The 20,867-nt window shown below is 40.9% G+C and overlaps 1 protein-coding gene and 1 long non-coding RNA gene across 6 annotated transcripts in view; both read left to right on the forward strand.

Moving 5' to 3' along the window:
* The first annotated feature begins 287 nt into the window (after positions 1–287).
* LOC148056524 (uncharacterized) lies at positions 288–7,439 on the forward strand. The gene is made up of 4 exons (XR_015703109.1): positions 288–398; positions 5,460–5,572; positions 6,209–6,317; positions 7,049–7,439. It is a non-coding gene; the product is annotated as an uncharacterized LOC148056524 (long non-coding RNA).
* Positions 7,440–7,750: 311 nt separating this feature from the next.
* The window catches only part of ZNF217 (zinc finger protein 217), a 28,825-nt gene continuing 15,708 nt past the window's right edge, over positions 7,751–20,867 (forward strand). Inside the window, exons 1-2 of one of the 5 annotated variants that reach the window (XM_087750165.1) lie at positions 7,751–7,909; positions 9,072–9,144. The gene's annotated coding sequence lies outside the window, so the exon portion shown is untranslated. Of the gene's footprint in view, positions 7,910–7,962; positions 8,100–8,430; positions 8,556–9,071; positions 9,145–18,296; positions 18,375–20,867 lie in introns of those variants that run through there. The other 4 variants (XM_087750164.1, XM_087750167.1, XM_087750166.1 and 1 more) reach the window with 4 other exon arrangements.

A 20,867-nucleotide genomic window follows, 5' to 3' on the forward strand; every position in this document is an offset into this window, starting at 1 on the left:
ACTGCAGGGAAGGTATTACTCTGTCCCATATACAGTACTTCCATTGTGGCAAAACACCAATGTCAAATTTTGAATTTCCACATGGGAGTGGAAATCCTGCTTGTTGAGGGGCAGACTTGTCCACACCACAGCCCGCCCATCACCGCAGGACTAGGCCTCACAGAATAGTAGGTTTTAAGATCAAAACTCCTCTTAAGCATGCTAAAATGCTGCGGTGAAGTCACAGCTGCTGGAAATTATGGTAGCTCCATTAAAGGCAATAGTGTGATACTGATATGCACCAGCTGAAGCCCTGCTCTGAGCAGCCCCTTGCTGGCACCATCAGCAGGCAGAGCAGCAGCGCCAGCGCCGAACTCCATCCCAGCAGTAAATGAAGACTGGTAGGGAAGGCACGCTAGGTAAGCAGGATCTCAGCGTTTTCTTATGTGTATTTTAATTTGGCAGGTTTTCTCATACTGGCTGGCTATCGAGAGCTGTCTGTATCTGAGCCGGTGTATTGGCAGCATATTGACAAAACTCCCCTTGTGGGATGGTTTGGGAAATTTTGGCGCAACTCGGCACGGCAGGAGCTGTGGAAGCTGTGCAAAGAGGCTGCGCTTTGGGCTTGGTTTTGAAAGTTACTTGAAAGCTTCTTAGATCTGGGAAGTGTGGGTTTTTCTGTTCCCCCTCCCCCTTTAACCCAGAACAGAGATGGCAAATGTTCATCACCTGTTTATCGGAGCACCGAGTGTGTCGTCTCGCACAGTTGCAAGAACGTTATTTTTGCAAGAAGAGGGAAGCACAAAAGTGTAAACCAAATAAACATAACAAATGTAAGGACAGGGATCAGGTTACTAGTCAGTTGTGAAAGGGGAAAAAAAAGCTAATGTGTTCTGAAGTAAAATGATATTGATATCTTCTTATGGTGTTGGAACAATAATTCCCAAAGTGGGGAAGCGCATTCACTGTCTGTGTAAGAACATGTGAGCCAACTCTCTCTCGCTCGGATCAAGGAATACTTGTTCTCATTAACTAGCATTAGAAGCCAGTGAGATCCGGCAACATACCATGCCTTTGTCAACTGTCATGCTAATACCTCATCTTAAACAATTGCTTGTCTTTTTTTTTTTTTTTTTTTATAACCTTTCAAATGCAGGTTTTTGTCATACCAGCTCTATGGCACTCACTATGTTAAGAAGCCTCAGATTTTTTTTTTTTTTTCCCCCTGCATTTCTGATACAAGGAGGAAGTGTTGATGAAGGTACAATAGCCATCCTAGGAAGAAACAAATAATGATAACAAAGAGCTAAGCTCAGGGAATTCTTTCTGTTATCAGGTTAGGAAGAAGAAAAAACGTTGCAACCCTCCAAGAATGGTAATACCGCTTCAGCATTGATCAATATTAGCTTTCTATTTATGGAGCACCTTTCATTCTGAGGCTGTGTGGTGTTTATAAATTAATAAACACATGTGCAAGAATCCCCTCATCCATTATTAATGCATCAGCACTTTCAGTTTATGAGAGACAATTATTATTTTTAACACCGTGAAAGTTTTGGAAACCATCACAAAATTACTTTTTGTATCCCATTCTCTCTGCCCCACAATTCAGGCTTTTATGTGCTGCAGTAGCACTATAGCTGAGTGTGAGGACATACTCTAAGGGAAATACTTTTGCAAAACCACGCCTCAAAAAATTAACTGAACTCACCATGTTGTTCCTAGGGGTCACAGAGTCTGGGGTAATCTTGCATAAAAACCATGACAAAATAAATACTTCCTTTACTCTGAATTAATATGCATAGATGTCTTCAGTCTCTCTGCTATTTTAAGGCAGATAATTTTGTTTCCTTGCCTATGGTTCAGTTCTTGGGGATCTGCCTCCACATCACAATTACAAGCAGCAGTAACTGCCACCCTCTAAGGCAGTTTTGGTCTTTGAATGCACTTTGAATATGCCATAGAAGGTAAAGGAATTAATCTAGAAATGCCGCCTTCAGTTTGGAAGCGTTTTGTGAAACTCTGACAAGCTACTTCCATTATTTTGATGATACACCCTGTTGCAAATATTACTGGTGTGCCTGAAACTTCAATTCAATTTGTTTAAGATCAAAACAAAGAGGAGGCAAACTTCTTTAATGGAAGGCAAAATGAAAATTGACCCCCGACAGGAGAAGTGGAGAAAAAGGTGACATTTGAATTACACCTACAGCATAGCACAAGTGTCAGAATTGAAGTGTGGCTGTAAAAACTCTTGTTTTACAGACTTGTGAGCTCTGTAGGATCTCAGATTTTTGGTGTAGATCAACTTATTTTGTAACAAGCGTGAACAAAGCTCAGTAACGGAGTGAGGAAAGTTGTATTAACAATACATTTAGGCTTCAATTTTAGAACCAGTTCAGTGTACACCTGCCTCTGTATGTGTGAGTAGTCAGCTCAGGGTTGGGCTTTTATTATTATTTTTTTTTTTTAATTGAAGAATGGGGTTGGGTGCTAATTAGCATGGGTGAATATGTTTTTATTTTGCCATATCCAAACAGTGGGAAGAAGCAGGTTCTAAACTGAGAGTGAGGAGACTGGAAGCTCAAACTAATCAAGGAAGAGAGAGGATTAATAGCCAGTCTCTAGATCCGACTCTTGATATTCAGAGTAAAGGCCACGTGACACCGGGAAGGACAATTTGGAAAGTTACAACAAAAGTTTAGGGCCTCTGGTGCTGATAACTGAGCCGTTCTGGGCAGAGGGTATGACTTCATTATCTTCAGTTTGTTTATCTTCTCAAGCAGCCTTTTTTACATCATTTATATTTCACCGATGTATTTGTCTTCATTCACCGCACAGCACAAATGTAGGCATGCTTCAACTTTGTTTCTGTTTTCAGTCCTGAAGAAGGGCTTGTGTGCCTGAAAGCTCTTCTCTCTCTTCCAACTACATCTAATAAAAGTTGTTACTTCTCCATGCAAATCTTTATTCTTTATCACCACAGTAGCAACGATGCTGCTGGTATTACTGTTGTGATACACTCCATCAAACTACTACGTGTGCTTGAGTAAATAACAGTAAGATCCCACAGATCTCTCACCCCACGAGTTATAAGAAAAGAGAACACATGCATCACGGTGTGCCGTCATTTCGAAAAGGATCCATTTGCAGAACAAAGTACAGGAACAAAACTGTAGGTTGAGCAAAATGGGCTTCGAGAAAGGGATATATTTTCCTTGCGAAATCTACATGCTATTGAACAAGCTTCTGTTTACATGTCTTTTCCTATGCTACGTATACTGTGATAAGTAAAAAGAAAAGACATGTCATGCTTCAAGTCTGTTAAAGTTCATACGCAGCGAAAACAAAACAAAATCAAGGTCAAACAGAAAATCTTTAATAGCTGTACTGTCAACATGCCTTGCAGGATTTGATATCTATGAGTTTATACAGACAGGATGTATAAAACAGTGAAAGAAAAACCCTGCCATTGCTTTCTCATTATAAAAATAAACTGTTCTACATTAAATGTGCTGCTTAGAAAGTAACTAAACCTTCAAATTTTAGCTGAGCATAAAAATAGCTACGAATGCATTTTTAAAGAATGCAGCACTTTGGTCTAGAATGCAAAGAGGGGGGGGGAAAAAAGAGCTGCTGTTGATGCGAGGGAGCCTGGTAACTGAATATGGGTTGAGGAGATAGTTACTAATGCAACAGCCAGGCACATTCTTGGGGGGGAGGGCGCGGGGAGCCTTCTGCATGGTTACTGCACAAAGTCGCTTCATGGATTATCTGATGTTGCAAGAACCTGATTGCTTGCAGCTTTCTCATCACCGTCTCATCTGTGTCTTCATTTAGTAAATCTAATCATGTGAGCATGTTAGTCAAATCTGAGACCGTGTCTAACTACCAGAGTGCCTCTGCAGCAGGCGTTTCCTGTAAACATACTACTGCGTGTGCTTCTGCAGAGGCAAAAACAGGAGAATCATCTGACACGATGGGATTTTCTTTTAGTCGTTGCTGAAATAATGCTGAAAGAAGTAATTTGTGCAAAGGGGAAATTCAAAAAACAAGCCACAAAACACTGATAAAGCCTTCTTAAAAGAAATTCTCTCTGTTTTCTAGTCTCGGTCTCATCTGAACATTGCACAAACAATTTATGAACAATTTTGTAAGCAAAGAGGCAAAATGATCCTGACTTTACAAATAGAAATTGTTGTGCAGAAATGAAGACTGTAGACTTTTATATTCCAGCACATGGCCCAGCCACCCATTTTAAAAAGGACTTCTAAAATGTGTCCTCTAACTTTGAGCCATTGGGTTACACTCTGATTGTGGTTTCAAGCTTATCTCTTTAAAAGCTAAAACACTGCCTATTTACTTTTATTTATCTATTCATGCCAGCGAACGGAGAATTTCATGTAATGACTTGACTGCTAGAGCAGGGGCTTAAAAAAAAAAAACCAACCCCAAACCTGCTGCATTTTGTGAGCCCTGTGAGAAGACTTGCCCGAGATCACGCAGGAAGTCTGTGGCAGAGCTGGGACTGAGCCCAGATCCCCTAAATCCCATTTGTGCCTTAACCACGCGGCGGGCCAGATTTAATAGCTGCCTAAATATGAATTTAAAATGAGAGAGTCCCTGTGCAAAAGAATGAAACTTGGCCGATCTCCTGCTGCCAGGTATAGACTGGGTATTTTGCTACGCAGGTCAGTTGTTTGAGACAAACATCCACACTTAACCCTCGAAAGACTGTAAATTCAGGTAAAGGCTTTCTGTTGCCTGATCAGCTCTGTTTTCATTCTCTCTCTGGCAGCGAGGGTTTTCTCATGTGCACTATGTAGAAGAGCAGGACGTGAGCCAGTTCACAAGACTTTATTATGGATCTTTACATAATGTAAATATACATAATGTAATTTAAAAGAACTTCTAAATGTAAGTACATTAGGAGTTTGGGGACTGAATCTGCTTTTCAGCTTTTGGCAATGTTGTTTTATTTTTTTCTGTTGTTATGGAGGACATTATCACAATTTTGGGCATGCTGCCTGGTTCCAAAGTCTAGTTTGGGGCTAGGTTTAATATTGCAAGACTGTGTAGTAACATATAGTGCAGAACAGTAAACACAGGTCTGTCAGTCTTTCCTGTGCATTTGTTGTAGAAGTTTTTACTTCATACATAATACATCGATTGCTGAAGCTTCTCCAGAAAGGCAACAAATGTCCTCAACACAAGGCAAAACAGAGGGAGAAGAAAATATAAGATTTATTTTTACACGTTGGCCCTCGCCTCCTATCAAACATTTCCAACGCCATGAGCATAAATCACAGAGGTCATTGTGGCTAATCTGTAAAAATAAATTGGATGTTTTCATTTCAGTCATGTAATGTGATAGTATATGATGCATTTTGAGAAAAAAGGAAAAAAGAAGAAAAGTTTTAAGATATTCTGAGCCTCTTATTTTTTTCCTGAAACAGTCTTTTTACTTATGTCTTCCACAGAGGTGCCATATCTCAGTGGATAAAAACCATACGGCTTCTATGTTCTTTGTTAAATCATGTTTACAGTCATCTGGAGTCCTGGCTCCAGTGAAACATCCCTTGTGATCAAGAAGGTCAGTAGATTTCACCTGAAAAAGCACAATTTTTAAAAAGGGGTAAAAAATGAAAGGGGGGGGGGGAAGTAATGGGTTTTGGTATGTCATGAGAACAAGAAATATTGCAAAACCTGACCCTGTGAGTCTTTTAGGAGACATAGTTAACAGCAAAAGCACAAGTCTAATATTTTTCAACGTTTGTGGGCCCTGAAGTTGTTTCTAAGTCTTCAGTATAATGACTTTAAAAATGCTCAAATCAGAAGACAATAAAAACACTAATTTTTTTAACAGTCATGATTAAGAGTCATGTGACTCAGGACATTGGGTGTAGCAAAACTGGTAACTCCCACATCCATTTCCAGCGAAATTCTACTTTGTTCTTTTTGCCATGCTGCCATTTGTAAATAATCGATACTTAAAACTTACAAGTCCCACTGAAGCGTACTGGCCTACTCCTATGCTTAAACTTGGGAGCGTTTGTGGGATCAGGTTTGGTCACGTAGTATAAATTAGCGTGCGGCAAGTTACAAAGAAATGGGAAGCTCTTGCAATACAGTGGAATATTTTGCACGCATGCATAAACACCTCACTCGGATACATCATACTGCAAAAAAATGACACGTAAAAAACCAACTGAAATTGCTCATTGTGCAGCAAGCCCGACATCAGTTTCCTCCCGGATCAATTCAAAACTCTCCAACCATTCAGAGCAGCGGGAGGACCAAGACCTAATGCCTGAAAACCTGCAAAGCAGCAGACTAAGGTAAAACCGCGTGGTTTTGGTTCACACAGCTGATTGATGCAGAGGTTTTTTAACTTTCAGGAAACTAGTAAGGGTGCACCATCGACCTATATGACTAGTTGAAGGGCCAGGTCTTAAACATATGTATTTTAGAAGTTTGGCCTTATCAGTTTTAACCTTCTTTTCATGAAAAGAATTCTGTTTCAAGTTAATGTGAGGCAAGATTCAACTTGGCCAATAAAGATATTTCATCTTCCAGAATTACCTGGTGAGTAAGTATATTGCCACATTCTGCAATGTTTTTGATTAATCTTTATTTGCCATATAAGCGACCTAAATTTCAACCTCATTTTAGACTGGGAGAACATTTTGAAAACACTTAAAAAACCACATAATTTTAGTTGCAATTATTTTAGAAATGTCCTCCATTCAGGCAGGATGGTTTTTATATTGAAGCAAATAAGCCCCTGGGTGTGATCTAAACCTACTGATGTAAACTAAGCTGACTTTAACAGGTCTCAGGGTGTCTTTGGGGGAAAAACAAGAGGAGAGACCACGTGGAAGCTCACCTCTTTCTTATCCCATTTACTCGAAAAAGGTGCTAACCTCAGAGTCTAGCAGAGATTAAGCACTTTGCTAACAGCATTATAACAGTATTACAGATTGCGTTTAACTCCTAAAAAGCCGCTCGGTTCCAGGTGGAATACTTGAAAAAATACTTTTAAGTCTTTTTCTGCTTAATTCCACTTTAGCCTCCGTCGCTCTGGAGAAGTAACGCTATGCCAGGCAGAACAGCTGAGCGCTTATGACTGTCAGAAGAAATGCAAACTCTAGGTGACGCTTGGCCTTTTTGGGGTGACGTCTGCAGCAAACGGCGACCTTCCCGCGTTGCGTCCCCTCCTCGTGAGGCGGCGTCCCCGCGGGCGCGCGCGGCGGCCACGGGTGGCGTGGGCCGTTTCGCCCCTCAACGAGCCACCCGGGGAAGCCGATGGCCGGTACTCACGAGGCGCATCGGTTTTATTTACATTTGCAAAGAGGGGGCTATCGGAGCAGCCCAGCGCTCTACGCCAGGGCGACACAAGGCTCCCCGTAACTGTCCTTCGCCGCGTTTTGTTATGCAGGCATAGCCATCGGCCTGCATCACAAAGCACAAAGGCCGCCGAGGCCTCGACCGCCGCCGCTGCGGGGCCGCGCACCGCCGGGGACTCCCGCGCTCCCCCTCGCCCCGCGGCGGCACAAAGGGAACAGTCGCCGCGGCGCTCAGCCTCCCCGCCCGGCCGCCCTGAGGCACCGCCGCCCCGGGCCCCCCGCCCCGCTCCGGGCCGCGTTATTTAACGGGCGGCCCCGGCCTTGCCGCCCCGCGCCCCACGAGCCGCCCGCCCCGCCGAGGGGGTGGGGCCTGCACGGGCGGGGGCGGGGCCCGGCGGCGGGGGCGGGGCCCCAGCCAGGGGCTGCCCGAGCAACAGCTGCGGCGGGAGCCGTTTACAAACAGTGCCCCGAGCGCCAGCGCCGCCGAGTCCGGGCTCCGGCGGCACCGCGGGCGGCCGCCCCCGCTCCCCTCCTCCCTCTGCCCCCGCCTCAGGATGCCGGCCGGGGAGGCGGCTCAGGCACAGGTGAGGGAGGGCTGGGGGTCAACTTCCAGGGGGCTCTGGCCCCCCTCCCCGCCTCCTCCCCCTCGCGGGGGCACCTGAGGGAGGCGCAGCCCCCTTCCCCTCGGGGCGGGCTGTGCCCTGAGGGGCTGGTTGTGTGACTGGCTGCGGGGGGGGCAGCCGCCCGCCGGGACGTTTCAGGGGGATCTGGGGGGTAGGTACACCCGCCTTGGGAGGGAGGGACCCCCAGGGCAGGGCCGCCCGTCCCCGTGCTGTCCGGCGCCTGGGAGGCTGGCGAGGCGCACGGCCGCCCCTGGGGGAGAGGAGGAGGAGGAGGAGGAGGAGGAGGAGGAGGAGGAGGAAGGGCAGGTGTGTGGGGGGACGCGGCTCCCGGGGGTGGAAGGGCCGGGGAGGGGGCCAGGTGTGTGGCAGCCGGCCCACCGCGGGCCGCGCCAGCCTCGCCCCCCCCGCGGCGGAGCAGCAGCAGGTACCGAGCCCCTCCCCGGGGCGGCCCGCAGCGGCCGCGGGCGGGCAGGGGGCGAGAGGCGGCGGCGGGCGCGGAGGAGAGGAGCCCTTCCCTCGCTCCCTCCCACCCCCAAACTTCTCGCTGTCCCCGATTCCCTTCTGCTGCCCGGGATCGCCTCCCCCTCCCCTGCTTCCCCCCGCGCAAGTAGGTGTCTCAAACTTCCATTGTAAACCTGGGTCTTTGCTTTTAAATACTCCGGGCGAGGAGCCTGGGTTTTGGGGGTCCTTTTCTGCCGGGTGGGGAGGGGTGGAGCGGGAAGAGACACTTTCTTTGTGAGTCAAAGATGTTCCTGGAAGAAGGATTTGTAGTAAGTGGCTCATGGGGCGGGGGGGGGGGGGTGTTAATGAAAAGTTTATTGATCCATTTTGCCAGGTTCTGTTTCATTTACCTTTGTCTTCAAGACTAAACCCTTCCTGATAATTTCTTTGGCATCGTGTTTCTCTTTTTTTTTTTTTTTTTTTAAAGGGGAATAGGAAGTTTAGAAAATAAATAAATAAGCCGCAACTGACTTCTTAAGCAACAAAAGACGTTGCCAAGTGAGGACAATAAAATTCTAGAATATCTAGAGATTAGATTTCATTCCTGTTCCGTGATACCTACTGGACTTTCTGTTTCTGGGTGTGGGGTTTTTTTTTTGTTGTTTGTTTGTTTCCCACACAGAAAACCTGCAGCCAAAGTAAGGTCTGTATGTACTCTAATGAGCCATCCCATAAAATGTGCTGTGTGACTCCCAGTAAGTATTTGAATTGAAGTGTAATAGTTTTGAAGTGGTGGTGAACAAAAATCTTTATGTTGGGTTATTGATCTGCTGATGAAAGGCGTTTGAATTTGAAAAGGGTTTAGTTTAGGGGTTTTGTGTGTTTAAAGGTTTTTTAAGGCAACAACGTTGTTTTTTTTTTTTTTTTCATTTCTGAAATGACCTTGAGAGCTTTAAAACTACATCAGTTTCTACCAGTGGGGTTGAGGGGGAGGCAGTGGCAGAAGGATCTAGTGAAAATCGAAAATAGAAATAGGAACTGAAGTAGATGCAGTGAAATGTTTTCTTATAGAAGTATGTGAAAAGGGAAGTTTTTGTAAGAATGTGTGAAAAAGAAGAGAGGGAAATAACGCAGTTTCAGATGCAATGAGAGAGGGGGAGCATATCATTCTTCACATTTTATTAGGCCCTGAAATGCAGGAGTGATATGATCTGAAAGACACAGAAATAAAACGCCTAACTACAAGTTGAATAGCAGGCATTGACTTGCTGACCAATGCTTACATGCTTGTTGGTTGGTGGGGGCTGGTTTTGTGTCTGCAAAGGTATCAGAGCACAGTGCTATGACAATGGCTTGCAAATGCTTTAACGCCATGTTTTATTGCTCTTAGGAGGTCTTATTAACTGTAGGTTTGGGAATACGACTAATACTTTAATTTGTGATGTCCACACTAAGGTTTAAGCGTTTCCTTGAATAATATAAAAGGACAGTTTCAAATAAGTAGGATAAACTGCATTCTTTGGCAGAGGGGGAGGGAAGAGGGAAAGGGTGGAGGAGGGTTTTTTTTTTTTTTTTTTACCCTGTACTAGTTCTGTAACTGAGTCAATATTTTAAGATCTGTAGCAGGAATGTGGCTTTGTGATCACTAATCTTTCTGTAACGTATTTTTTAATGAGCAATATTGTAATTCTGTGCAAAATATTTTGGATTTTAGATCTCACAGCTCATTCTTGAAAGCAGTATGAGTTTTTCAAGTTTTGTCTTTAAGTTTTTAGGATGATGAATACGAAAAACAAATAACTTCAGAAACATGGTTATTACAGTGATTATTGATTGGCTTGGCCTACAGCCAAACAACTCTTCTGCTTGCACCAGAGTTGCTGATTTAAATTCTATAGATTCTTTTTCATATGTTAGCCTTTTTGAGTCGTTAAACAGTATATATAGCTATTTAAGAACAGTAGATCAGTTTTTAGTTAAGGTTGTTCAATTATGTCTTCATCGCTTTGGAGTTGGTTGAATGACTTGACATGAGATTAAGCACAACAAAAGAAAAGGCAGGGGAACAACAGCTGCCTTCCAGTACCAGAGCACTAGTATTCTTAGCAGTTAAGCATTTTACCTTTTAGTGTTACGTGGTGTCAGGTTTAAATGTTCGTATTTATATTCGTGTTTACAAGAACCTTAGGCATTCTGATAAAACATCAGACACTCGAATCCTGGATATTCATGTTTTGGGGTTGTTTGTCTCTTGCATTTTTAAGAAAATTATCTTAAGATCTGATACTGAGGAGTGAATTGATCTCATTAACTTTTCAGACAAAAGTAGCAAACAGTCACCACTAGTTTGTACTTGTTTAGTTACTGTGTGGTAAGAACTTTAAGGTGTGTCCTTAATGGCAACTGACGATTCTTGCTGTGAAGCCTTGTTTATTTTAGGTAGATGTTTTATACAGAATTTCCAGTGGGACAAATTACTACACTGACTGCACTTATTCTTTCTGAAGACTGGCTGTAAGCATAACAGAATAATTTTGCCATGCTGCAATCAGAATATATTTTAAAATTGAAGCCATTAAGTTTTGCTGTGTATTTTGAGGCTTTTCCTACTTCCTTTGTTTAAACATTCTTAAACAGTGCGTATCATATATGAATTTAAAACATTCATATGGCACTGTTGGGGCTGAATTTAAATTTAAAATGAATACCTATGTCCTTGTTGATCAAAATAGAAAAAACATTTCTTTAAATAAGTGGATGTTTTCTGGTTTTGAATGTGGTAAGAAGGCTATATTTGTATCTTGTAAACAAAGTTTCATATTAAGTAGTCTTTAGAGAATGGCTTCCAGGCTTTGGATTAGAGGATTTTTTCTTTCTTTTTTTTTTCCCCCCTTCATTTTAAGTGAATAATGTTTTTTTTGTTTTGCTTTGTTTTGGTAGGGGTGGGGAGAGTGAGATTTAGGGTAGGGGCTAGAAAGAGAAAGATAATAAACTTTAGCACCTTTTATCAGACTGTCTTACACAAAAGGTTACTTCATTTTGGTTTCCCCTTTCGTTAGATCACACTCAAAAAAAATTCCTTTTTGAGCACGCACTTCTAATCTTCAGAATGTATCTTCTTCTCCTTACTACTATATTTTCATTTAGAACTATGTTGATAGATTAATGTCATATTTTATACGAACAAAGTGCTAAGTTATTACCGTGATCGGGGGAAATAATTTTAAAAGGGAACTGTGGGTTTCACTTAGACTTTCAAAACTGTGATTACAATAAACTTCTAGTTAGAAAAATCTGAGAGTTTGTAATTAAGAAGCTCTGGGGAAATGTGAAGTAAATTTTAACTTCCCTTTGTTCTTTGGGACTTTTTGTTGTCCCAACTCTTTCTAACCTGAATCTTGATTTGGAATTCATTGTCCTAGTAAAAGATTCCATACACTGTATATGTAAATACACTCCCTCTTTCCTGTGTTATGAAATGCTGTAACTACTGCTGGCATATGGAAAGAACAGTCCCCCCTTCCCTAAGGTAAAATGGACTAAGCTTTCTTTTCTTTGCGAGAAGCTGAAAGAAGAGTTTGACCTTTGAACTCACCCTCACACTTCCACACTGCTTTCAGGATGATTAAATAACCAAGGATATTTGCCTGTGTCTTATGCTTATTTATCTCACTTAAAATATTCTAATACTTAACTGTTGAGGTATTGTCTTTAAATATAGCAAGACAGTACATTTCAGTTACAGCAGGGCTGCCATTTGCCAGCTCAGCCCTCTTATTTTTGAGACTCTTGATTTAGAACATCAGCGTTCCAATCAGATACTCTTTCCACATCTCATAACTACATTAATTTCAAATGGCTATTTACTTTTAATGGACTTTGGGTCATTTCTGATGACCCTTGACCTCCTTTTTTTAAGGTGACTTTAGTAACAAAAAAGTTTTTCTTTCTGGTGCATTAATACAGTCAGGGGATTCTGCTGACTACTGTATGCATGCTTTTAGAGAGTTGTGACTCATACCACAAGAGATTTGCAACTGAATACAAAAGTAAGGAAAAGGATATTACCAAGCTGTGTAAGATTCTCAACGTGTGTTGTATTTTAGGATTAAAAAAAACTAAACACGCTTTTCCAGCCTAAACTTACCTAGATTTTTGTGCGCCTCCAAACAGAAAGCTACTCTCAAAATGATTTGCTTTTAGAAATCAACTTTTTTTTTTCAGTGAAATTCCCAAATAATCTTGTTTTGTTGCTAATGAAAACTTATTTATGCCAGACCTGGGTGTATGTCAATGGGAAAAAAAACCACTACAACTTCTACTGTTATAATCATATGACTTTGGTCAGAGCATAGTTTATACCTTATCATAAATCTAGCTCTTTTGAGTCTTCCTCCTTATTTTTTTTTTTTTAAGGGGGGCAGCAAGTTAAGTGGTATGATAAGAACAGACTTTCAATTTCAAAGTAAAACAATGTGTGTGCTGGGAAAAATGAGTTACAAATCAAAAATATAGGTGACATACTTGTTTCAAAATATCATGTCTTTGAGTTCATTGCAGAAGATGGAATTGGTTATCAGACTGCCTTCAGAATTTTAAAAGAAAGTACAAGAGGAAATGTGGTTAGAATATGCAGGAAAATCTATGTAGATCAGTGTGACTTAAAGATTTGAGCACAAACCCATCCAAGTATAAGTGAATAATTGACTGGATAGTGATTTTCTATGTGCTAAAGATTTTATGTAACTAAAAGTATCAAAGTCTGAGTTTGTTTATGCGCAATAGGTACACTTGCATTTTTCAGTGTAATAAAGTGAGTGCAGTTTACCTCTGACATAAACTACATAAGGGAAATTAAAGGCCCTTGTATTGTGTTTACACTTTATAACGATAGTTGAGAACTGGTTGGGTGAAATCCTTGGGGTTGTGCCAGCCTCTCTTTCTTTTAATACACAGGTAGGAAGAAGCAAATTAAGATGTACTCCAAAGACTATCATGTTTAGTACGTTGTAAGGAAAACGGATGTAAAGGTGGTCTGGAGAAGCCACAATTTCTGTTTAGCTTTAATGTTCGTTTCTAATCTTTTTTTCTTATGGTAGTAAAATTTGTGTATGAAACAACTGCCTGTTTGAACGGTCAGTGTCTTGTGGATGTGAACTCTCCTTTCTGGGAGAGTCTGGCACTCTGAAGCCCAGTGTGTTGGGCTACATCACATACATCCCTTCAGTCCGCTAGTGTGAGATAATGTAATGCTAGGCAATTGGAAAGGTTTAATCTCCATCAGTCTATGTGGGTCTCTGGAAGATCTCCCACCTCAATGGAAGAAAGGAGGCAGCTATTTGAAGTGTCTATTTCTAGCACTTTTCTATTTTAGTATCTTCAGATGCTAGTCCAGGGGATGACTTAAGTAGAAGTAAATGTCTTTCCTCAGACTGTGTACCTTTCTCCATCTTTCCAGACTGATTTTTGCAAATACATAATTTTGGATATGTTTGAAAGTGACATCTTCAAAGTCTGTGCTATGTGGAGGGGGGGAGGGGTAAGAAGTTGCTGCTTTTTCTTCTAAGGTACAGGGGTTTGAGCGGTGTTGGGTGAGAGTTAGATTTAGAGTTGAAATCAGGTGAGAGCACTAGGGAAGATTAATGACCTTAACAAAATGAACTCTTTGGAAGTGACTACTTCTCTCAAGTTCAGGAATAGTAGAAGTATCTCTTTTCCTGTTATTTCCCAGATGCTGCCCAAAGGGATGCAACTTGCCTATAATTGCTACAGGGGATCTCCTGGCTCTTGAGTAATAAGGAATTAAGTCTAATTTGGTGAACTCTGAATTTACCACTTCTTTGTAGTTGTGGCCACTGGAGAGACCTAACATGCTTCTGCCAAGAAGTAAAAAAGTAAAATTTGCTTTTAAGGTCTCTGAAAATACCTTCTTTCAAATGAAAACCAAGACTAAACATATAAGGCAGTCTATGTAAGGTGAGACTGACTCAACAACAAAAATGTATCACTCACTCCACCAAGAGAGTCTTTACCTGCTGTGGAGAGAACAATAAACTGTTTTGTAAGGTAAGGGGTCATTGCCAGTTTAAGTGCGTGTAACTTCTTGATTTAATGAAGTTGCATCATCTTATAGCAGTGGTGAAATGTCTCAGACTTTATTTTAAATAGGATCACTCTTGTCTTTCAACCTTTCTACAACAGGTATTGGCCACTTCATATTGTCTAAAGTACACTTTGGTTTTGTAGTTCCTGAGAAATTCTCTCCTAATCAGAGGGGAAAAAAGGGGAAAAAGTCTGGCTGTTAGAGCAGTCCTTCTGAACTTTAAAAGTCAATACTTATTTGTAGCACTTCCTCCTTTAATGCCAAGAATTAGTTTCTTTTATATTTGCTCTTGCTCAGTGGAGGAAAAACATGTGCAAAATGATGCAAGCTTATATGTTCTCTGCTTTAAAAGGAATAATTACATCTTTTGATAGAAGAGGCATTCAGTTCACTGAGGAGACACATTCAGCTCATCCATCCTCTGCCAAAACACTGTTAGACATATAGCCTTAAAGAAAAAGGGACTCCACAGGAAAAGGTTTTTTAGAGAAAGGATATCCTTTGTTTCTATTAGTATAGATGTCTGAAATGGGGGGAGGGAGTTTTCCTAATATTGTTCATTATTAACTACTAGTTATTTTCCACTGGTGATTAAAATCCTGTTTGCTAGACTTCAGGGGGAAAATGACTTGCATGTGTGTCTCTCTTATCTGACTACAAAAGAGCTTTCAATACAAAATCTTTCTAAAGTGTGGAGAAATGCCTGGATAATAACATTCTTGCATTCTGGTATACATGTCTCTCTCTCTTCAGTTCTGTTTTTATGAATTGTCTTAGTATCGTTGCATTGGAAAGCTCTGTAGTGTTGTTAGGAGGGACTGTAACTGAGGAAAACAGAAACAGGGTAAAAAGATAAGCCATGAAAACCCCTCTAAGAGTTTAAGTTTAGGATAACTTTGAAAACTTTAAGCCTGAAGGATGAAGACTAACAAGGGGACTTAAGTTTGCAGATTTAGGGAGTGGAAATTCCAATTTGGGGTCATCTTTTATGTTCTCTTTTCAACCTTAACGTCTTCGTTTTGATCTTTCCTGCAACTGAAACAAACAGCTCTCTTCCTCCCCTTCCTCCCCCTAAATCTCCATTTCCTTTAAAGGTACTCATGTTAGCTCTTTATCAGACTGAACTGTTAACAAACTTTATTTAAAAACATTTTTGTACTTGAACACTTGGAATAAAACCATGTGTGGATGAGAATGTTAGGTGGACTCACATGCTTCTCCGTTAACAAAGAAATATACTGGGAAGTTGTGTTAAAATGATTTACTGTTAAAAGATAGAAGGGAGTAGCTCTGCCCTTCCCTAGAAAGCAATAGAACACACAGTAATGAAGAGTAAGTTGTCGGCTTCACGTAGTGTTATGAAGAAAACCTGACTCTTCTGCAAAATAATGTTTCACTGTGCTGACTTTTATAGCTTTCCAGTGTTTTAACTTAAGTGATAGGCAGATGGGCAGTTGTACCCTTTCAGAAATAAGGTCACAGTCCATGCAGCAAATAATGCAGTCTTCCCTAGATGTAGGGCCTACCCTTCCCTCAAATTGGGGTAGGAAAGGCATTTCTATCTAATACAGGAAAATACCTTATTGCGTGCGGTGTGACATGTATGTGTTTCTTCTTAAATGGAGAAAGGAAGTTATGTGGTTGCCATAAAAACCCTAATACCTGTAGAGGCAAACTTGAAATTTTATGCTGTGGATGTTTGGAAATCTGACTAATGTTTTGGAGCAATTGGTAAATCGGAACCTCACAATGACATTTTGCTTCACTTTCTGACTAAAGGTAGGAGCCTGCGAAGGCCACAGCACACCAGTACTGCTTATACAATGGAGCCATTGTCACCGATGGGTTCTGCAAACACTACACACACAACCTAGGACACTATAGGTACTATCTAGAGAGTTTAGAGCTCTTGAATATTGTTAGCAACTGCTTGGGGATGCTATTTCTGCTTAATATCCTGTGTGTGTACTAGGTGTGGTGCAACTGGCTTAACTTCATGCAATGATATAGGTATAAAAAAAAGGAGATGCTCTAAATAAGCTAAGTTCTGCTTCAGCTCAGGCTTTTATTTGAGAATTTGAAGTTGTATTTATTTATGCATGAGCTACTCTGCCTATGATCGATATTATACCTGAATATAGATGTGCCCAGACAAAATAGATAATATCCGTAAAGTAGTTTTTATTTGTGGTCTCAATGAGGAAAAAGTGATGTTAACTGGTTCATTTTATTTATGTTCACTAGATAGAACTGTAACAACTATTCTGAAAAAGCAAAACTTTTAGATTGAAATAAAAAAAGTGTTTAAATAACTTGTGGTTTCCAATAAGCGATCAGCAGTATAAAGTCCATTTCATTAGCAATGCCAAAGAGCAGCAACCTGTTCTGGGGTGTAAACATACCAAGAGAAAAGAATGTTTCATGTAAAATGACTCTTAATATCCTGAAACTTTTTGAAACATGAGGAAGACTGAATATATATATATATATTTTTTTTTTTAAGTGGAATTGAGTTGAACATGAAAGTTTCTCAAGTCAAGTAGACACAGTAATAATTAAGGTAGTTAATATGCAGCAGCTGGCTCTCTGGTGAGTTTTTGAGTGTGGGTTTCTCGTTCTTTGCTGGCACTGGCTTATGTAGGACTCGAAACCTTGTGGAACCTTAGTAGGATCTGGTCATCTGTTAGACAGTGATAGCTTTGCTACTGGCCTTGAATTTAAGGGTCTGCTAACAGTGTGTTGAGGTAGTTATGTCTGAGTACGTATCTTCTAGTATACAGAAGAGTAACTAAGTATCGTATACTTAGCTGTAACTTCTAGTTTTCTCACTTCTGTTTTTAAGAAAGTGTTGCAGCAACTAGGTTAACTTCTGTAATTGTTCCAGCTTGCTTTTTGCAGTTTAACAATAGTTTTGCTAGCACAGAATTAGCAAGGTATAGTTGTTTTTCCTGATGCTAGCTATGCAACTTTTATTCCCAGTGCTCTATAGTGTTTAAAATGGGAAATTCAATGGTTAGACTTTGCTATTCTCTGGAAGGTGTGTCTCGAGGTTTTATTACATATTCATGGAAATTTTGAAATGCAGGAAGTAGAAATGCAATAAAATTACTACTGATAGGTCATTTCCCAAAGAAATCTTTGAGACTGTAATATGTCATCTTTGGTTGTGTAATTTAATAAAAATAAATTAAACTTCTCTACAGGCACTTAATTAAAATTTTCTCTGTTTTAATAATCCATTTATATGCAGCAGCTTCTTGGTGTGGTTCTTGGGTTGTGTGGCAAGTGTAATGAAACAAGATGTTCTCATCTGTCCAGTTCAATCTTTATTTATATGTTTTGTGGTGTTTATAAACATAATGGGTATTGCTGCAAACCTGTTGAAATATTTGACTAAAGGCCATATAGCCAAATATGACTCAGTTGTGAACTGAAGATTGCTAAATGCTCAGGCTCTGGACTGTTGGAAGAGTAAAGTACAGTAGATGGCATCCTGCAGTTGAGAAGCATTTGCCACTTCTGGACAGAGCACTCTAGGAAATGCCCAGGTGTGCTGAGCCAGGCAGGTTCACCTCAAGGCAGTTGCAGCAACCACTGGAACATGTGGGCCCTGGACTCTGGTGTGAGATGCATGTTGACATTTACAAATGGATAGGGGAGTCAGAAGTCAAGATTTTTTGAGTCACTTTATTGTGAGGAGGGATAGTCATTCTTTATTTTCAACCTTGAGTTAATCTGTAGCAAATTTATCGCTTTTCAGCTATTGGAAGGAAGGATTTCCTGTTTTGTTCTGTTCCTTTACTCAATATCTCTGACTGATACTGGTGTGTCGCATCTGTTCTTTTGTCTTCTGAAAGTGAAAGACAACAGAAGAAACTTCAGGTACTGTATTTTTTTGTTGAGCTAATATACAGATCTTCAGCTACAAATAGTTATGGTGCTTGTCAAAGCTGCAGGTCATCCACTTTCCCAAGGAAGCAATAGTACGGAATTAAGGCAACTCTTGACAGTTTTGCTGCTGCCTACAGGGTTTTGAATAACAGGAATGTAATTAATCAGCATTTTTGGTCCTCAAATCCAAGGCATAATATTATCTTCACTAGGAAGAAAGGTTTCGTTAATAATGGGTAAAATCCTAGTGTAGATATTTGGTTTGTAGTTTTAGCATGCGTTAGCTTGTCTAAACAGTGAGAGCGTAAAATCATGCCTACTTGTAAAAGCCATATATCTAATCAGTGAAGTGTGTAATCGCCAGATACAAAAATAAGACTAGAGCTTTGTAGCTCACCTTCTGACTCTAGTAGTAGTATCTTTTTTTTTTTTCTTCTCAGTTTAAATATAATTCTGTCTAGTTGCATCTGCAGTTTTCTTCAGAAATGCTACCTGCAATTTTTTTTCAGGCCATAGGTACCATCTCCTGTATATGATGGTATATCCAAGAACAATAGTTACCTGAACTGCAAGTAGACATTTCGGATTCCTAGAACAGGAATATCTTGCTCTGCTTTGCAATGCTGCCTAGAGGATGAGCTGTGGCCAGTTCTTCAAAAGTGTTCATAGCCTCCTATTAAAAACAGTGGAAGTTTGAAAAGCGTTCAGCAGCTAACGCAGGTTGGTGGAGGTGTGTAAAGTGCTCTGAAGAGCCATGGAAGAAGTCTCCAAAGGGCTTGTTCAAACCTATTGTTACCTTAATAAAATTTGGATCCAAACTCCTGTTAAAGTTCCATGTTCTGTATTTATACATGCAGTTGTGAGGACAGGTTGGTTTTTTAGACAGCTGAGTAATGTCTGCTTTGATACATTTAAATGTGAGGAGATTGAAACAGACCCGTTCTCAAAGGGCTTACCAGAGGAAATGTTATTGATTGATTGAGGTAGATTTTTTCACACATCAGTGACCAGCTTAGGGCCTTCCCTAGACGCGTTCTATGCCTGTCCCTTAAATTCTAATATATCTTTAAGCATGTGTTTTTTACAAAATGTTTGTATTATCCTACGTTAAGTTTGAGTCGAACCGTGTGTGGTGATCCCTGTTACAAGGGTGTCTCTTCTGCCCTCATCTGATCCCCGAATGCTGTGGAGGATAGGGGATTGAGTGTGGATTTCTGCTGGTTTTCATCTGTTTTCTCTCTACAGTGACTTAATTCTTGTTGCTCTATTGTGTCCATGTTGTAATGCCACAAAGTGGGAAGCGTAATAAAGTGTAATAAGCTTTTTCTGTATTTGTAGACACTGGCAAGGAAATAGGTGGTGACGCATCTCAGCAATTCAGTACGTGGGACTTTAGGCACTCTGGTGTTTGACTCTGACTTGATGCCCCAGAAACGCCTCTGGCCTTTTTGTAGGGTGGTTCTTGTACCTGTTACTGCAGAGCGCTTACTTGTGGCTCTGAACATAAATGCATTGAACTCTCAAGTTTGTTCAATTTTTTTATCTTGCCTGGATGTTAATTATTGGCGTTGAGGATCCTTTCGAAGTTGCTGTTCAGTTCTGGTTTGCAAGTAAATTATTTTCAGGCAGATAATCTCCATTTATGCACATGAGCTTTGCCGCAGCATGTCATCCTGTTGTGTAAAAAATACCTCTTAAAACTACAGTAGAAATAGAACAAAACGGCAAGTCGAAACATGAAGTAAAACATGCTAACCAGCACCCTTTGATATGTTTTTCCTTATGTTTACAAAAGGGAAAGCTTTTTGAATACTTCAGCTTCAAACTTTTGTTATAGGTTCACCTGCCTATAGGGCTGAGTGAAAGCCAGAAAGTCAAAACTGAATGCGGCAGGTAGAAAGGCGAAAGCAAAGGCAGCAATAGAAGCAATTCAGTCGCACCATAGACTGAACCTGCTCATTACAAAAGATTTTTGAGTCATTATGCAGAGAGGAAGTGTTAATCATGGCAGTGATAAAACTGAAAAAGGGGATAAAGGGCGTAGTTAGAAGAGACTTTGGCTGCAGAAAATCTATGTTTTGTTGCCATCAACCAACCTGTCAGCCAGTGGCTCGTTCCCTCTTGCACTCTCTACCCTATCCCCCAAGATCCCTCCATTTGTGTTTAACTTAGCATATGATGAGTCTTTGGCCCAGTCCTGAACCAACTTGGGTTTAAAAAAGCTAGAAGCTTCTTGGTGTTAGATATGATCATTGTCTAGGCCTGCATTAGAGGGCTAGGCAATGAAGACACTAAGCTCTGGAGATACAGAAAAAAATGGAAGACAAGCAACTGGCAACAAGAACTTTATTCTGTATTGCCATTCTGCTGGGGTTTTTTAACCCATCTTCATTAGGCTCCAGGATCTTGTTGTCTGCATGATAGTGGAAAAGGAGCTGCAAACTTTTCAAATTAAAACCAAACAGTATTCTCAGGGCAAGGCTG

Source organism: Nipponia nippon, unplaced genomic scaffold (assembly GCF_047370975.1).
Source record: "Nipponia nippon isolate SJK-2023a ecotype South Korea unplaced genomic scaffold, ASM4737097v1 scaffold_13, whole genome shotgun sequence".
Lineage (NCBI taxonomy): Eukaryota > Metazoa > Chordata > Aves > Pelecaniformes > Threskiornithidae > Nipponia > Nipponia nippon.